The sequence below is a fragment of the Corvus brachyrhynchos genome, unplaced genomic scaffold, assembly GCF_000691975.1.
Source record: "Corvus brachyrhynchos isolate BGI_N302 unplaced genomic scaffold, ASM69197v1 scaffold523, whole genome shotgun sequence".
In the NCBI taxonomy this organism is placed as follows: Eukaryota; Metazoa; Chordata; class Aves; order Passeriformes; family Corvidae; genus Corvus; species Corvus brachyrhynchos.
This window is the reverse complement of record NW_008237265.1, coordinates 2923226-2927658: the sequence shown is the minus strand read 5'-3', so window position 1 is coordinate 2927658 and position 4433 is coordinate 2923226.

The following is a 4433-nucleotide window of genomic DNA, read 5'->3' as shown; positions in this document are numbered from 1 at the left end:
GCTAGGCTCGGCTCCACTCCACCGCCACCGCCACCAGCTGCCGCCCACGCGCCGCCCCTCTCGGTCGGGCGTTCATGGGGCTCACTCCACCACACGCTGCACAGTGCCAGGCAGGCATCGCCAGGTCGTGCCACTCCCGTGACTCAGTAATTAACTGTGTCCAAATGGTGTTCCAAAAGTCTTTGGTAATAATTAAATCCCAAGAAACATAGAAAAAGTTCTTAAACAACCATGCCAGGAAGTGTTTCAGTTCTTTTTGAGCTTGAATTAAGCTAAAATTTACAAATCGTTGTTCAAGAATCTTTTAAAGTTTAAGATAAATTTCCATATGCGGCTCTGAGAGCCAAGGTCTTCCCACGGTTCCTCCATAGTTTAGATATGGAATAGCAAAACAAAAACAAGAAGAGGAATCCAAAGTTTCTAGGGTTTACTCACACACATGAACTACTTAGGGATCGGGGATCGTTCTGCTCACAATTCTCCACCACAAAAACTTTTGGATTTAAAAGTGATTTTTTTTTTTTTTTTTTTTTTTTTTTTTTTTTTTTTTTTTGAGGCTAGAACAATTTAATAAATTCAGCACTGATCCACAGAGCATTTTGCTTGAAAAAGTTTCACATCTCCTCACAAGTGCAGCATGCCAGCAGCAGTTGGGAGCTATTTCTTGGCTGTTCTTTATGCATCCCAGGCACAGCCAGGGTCAATCATGCTCTCAACACCTGGGTTGGGCTCACACACTTAATTCAGTCAGGCTTTTACTTGAGTCACTACTTCTGGCAGTGCTTTTCCAGACCAGCCACCACCTTTGTTGGTCTCTGCTGTTCAACACAAGCAATTTTGTCACGGGCAACCTGACTTTCCTTCTGTTCAAGGGGATCAGTCCCTTTACTCTTCTGACTCAATAGCAACCAGCCCTTTCCCTCTCTGCTCAGGAGGGAGCAGACACAGCCCAGCCAGCTGACCAGGTCCCGCAGCAGGCACCAAACCCCTTGGTGACTGAGAACTCTGAGTTCATGAGCAGTGAGAGCAGTGAGCAGTAACCACTAGATGGCTTTATCTGGCAAACCTCACATCCTCCTACTGCAGGATGCTTTTTTCCACCTTTATTTTTCACCTAATTATTTCGGTCTTAACATAGCAAAAAAAGAAGAAAAACCAGTTTAACCACCCTCTCTCTAGAAAACATGACCCTGAAGCTTCAGAGAACCCTTATTTGTCTTCCTTTAGGGACCTGCATGGAAGTGAAAGCTTCCCAGGTGCTTACTTCAAAAAATCCCTTCACAGCCTGGAAATACTTTTACACTCTCCTGTCAGCCAGACAGCTAATATAGTAACAATCTGGGTCTTAAACCAGGACATATTCCATCAGCATTCAATAACTCTTCTCTAAGCAGCTCTACCTCCCTTACAATGAACTGCCTGTAAAATTAGATTGGACAAATCACAGATGTGTGGCTACAATTATCAGACTTCAGTGAAATAATTTAATCACCTGGGAAAAAAAAGTGTTGGGTAACTTGTGAAAAACACTGTGGGAAAGGCAAAGACAACCACCTCATCTTCCCAGAGCCGCTTCTCCTGTCACTCCCCTCTCCAGAGGTGACAAGAAGGTTCCTACCACAGCCAGCCCTGCTGCAGCCTTGCAGCCCTTTCCAGAAGGTAAAACACTGGCCTGTGTCACCATCCCCTTTTGCCTTGATCAACACCATCTCCTTTACTCTGATATCTGTTGATTTGCATTTGGCTCAGCTCAACTGCAGCTGTCAGTTATGATCCTCTTGGATCCATAAGAAAAGGGAGGAAAAATGAACATCTCTTCTGTACCAGCACTTCACTGATGTTACTGTTTGCAGCGATATAAATGTATATTCAAAAACAGGTAAATAATATAAAATTTAAGAAAAAATACTGCAATAGGACAATCATGCAGACAGATAAGTTTGAAGATAAAAGGGAAAGGATTGCAATATTTTTAATGCCCGTGCCTGCTCTACATGGTGTTTATTCAACCCTTCTTGTCTTTAAAGACCAAACTTCACATTTTAAAGGATTAAAAGGAGCAATTTCTTTTTGCAAGTAGACAGAAACAGCCAAAACTCTGCAATCTAAAACTTTAGTACATGTTTCTCAGTGCCATAAAATTTGCCCAATTCTCACTAGCTGAAGTGACTGATTGATATGACCCAGGTAACTCAGGCAAGCCAAGTTTCCCCCTGAAGTCAGGAGCAACGGCTGGATCTGTGTAATCTCTGCTGTTAAAGCACTTACAACTACATACATGCACTATTAAAATGTTTACTATAATAGCAGGCAAGTGGCCCAAAATGGAGATAGAAATGACAGGAAGTAAGAAAATTGCATATCCCTTGGACTGTTTCTTTACATCAGTCTTATCACAAGGGATGGTGGAGCTTACAAGGGTGATTCCTGTTTTTTTTCTCTCCATCATCTGATGCTCCACCCTCTCAACTAAATTCACCTGTTTCAGCAGAGATGTGCCAGTTTCTGCCTTCTAAGATTTGGCTCAGTAAGATTATTGCCCTAGAAGAGGGCAAAGATCAGGCTGTGCTGGTATAAAATAAATGAGCAACAAGTTGGGTAATTTGCAGGCAATACATCCCCAGCAACAGATAGCATTCAGCCAGGTATTTTCAATACAGTAAAAATTAGAGTATTTGAAGATCTTGGCAGATATCAGAGCCTCCATGGCCTTAACCTTGTAGTAGCTTCTCATGAAAAGGTAGCTGGACTTGGGGCATTGGGATGGAACATTTTATAGGTCCTGTTATGAAACTATGAAATCACCACAGAAGTACTGTGGTGTTATAGAGAAGAAAAAGACCCATAGTAATAAAAATAAGGACAGACAAAGTGTACCTCAATAAAACCAGGGCTCTGTAGCGTTTTTCTGTCAGTGACACTGGTTTAAGTTGTCCCAGTCTCTATTTCTGCCCTTGGACCCTTTCTCAAGTAGATGTAGATGCATCCATATTCCAAAACAAACCAAGGAGCTGCTCTTCTGGAGAACTCCTCAGGTTTTTGCCAAGTTATTTTCAGCTTGGATCAGTTCCTTGATCCAGGGCACTTTAGAGTACAGGCTTTTTTTTGCTGGCAAAACTGAAGTAGAGTGTCAGAGCAGAAAGGAGCTGCTATGGGGATGCAGGGGGAAGGTGGTACTTGGTAAATCACTCTTGGATTTCTCCGATCAAGCACACTAATTGGCAAAAGAGAGATGGGGCAGAAAAGGGACAGGATCTTACGAGCAGCTTTTCCAAAGCTGCTCAAAAGAGCAATCTCAGGTGCACGCTGTAGGCAAAGACACATATTTGAATGACAAGAATTATAAGAAGATGCACAGCAGACAACAGGACTCCAATGGTTAGCCCAGCGTTTTTTAGGAGATGATCAGTGTGTTTCCTCTGTGGAAGACCCCTTGTGTGGATACAATATTGCTGCTTGCAAGAATTTTCTTGCTTCTTTCTAAGCCCGTGGGATACTTTTCTCTCTCATGAAGATATTTGCAGAAATTCTGTAAACTATGAACACCTGCGACCTTGTAGAATTTATGGTACAGTAGAAAAATATTTTGACAATGGATGTTTAGGATTTCTAGCCAATCAACCCAACCTTTGTCCAATTAGACTATGAAGAAAAAAGTCTATAAAAGAGTTTGTAAAAGAATTAAATAAATCAATCTTGCTGCACAATTCCTGCCTATTGGATCTTCTCTCCTCTCCTCCCTACGGCTGCGGGATACAGTAATATTTGGTACAGTAATATTTGGTGACCCCAACGTGATCTGCACACTGTGACGTGTCCTGCATGCTGCAAACCAAGCTGAATTTCTCTAGAGGTACACTGTTCCCTTCCCCCCCTGGAGCAGGATGTCCGATGGGACTGAGAAAATGGCAAACAGCGGTTTAAAAACCAATGCTGTGCTAACAGTCTGGAAAGGTGTTTTCAGTCCAATGCGCACCTCCATTCCTGAGAGCTCACTTTGTTAGACTGAGAGCTCATTTCCCTGGACAGAGACACTGTCCTGGATTTTGGGCTGTTGCAGGAGCTCAGCTGTGCAATCTGGCGCGAGCTTCCATCTGAGGATCCGGCAGTGGTAGAATTATTATGCACTTGGCATTCGTTGTTCATTCTGCTGATAGACCTTGACTGTAGCAGTAAAGCTGGCTCGCCTGCCTCAGTGGAATGTGAAGGAGACAGATCCAAAAAAACTTCCACGGTTCCACGGGTGGAGAATGCCCCAGAGCCTGCACCAGGTCACCCTGCGCTGCCTCAGGACTCAATGCCACCCAAGGACCCGTGCCAGCAGAGCAATTGGCGGGGGTGTCAGGGCAGCGGGAGAAGCAGGAGAGCCTTGCCATTCGGCTCAGCGGCAGTCACCGCTTTTCCAGGGCCGTGATATAGTGGCCCGGCATCTT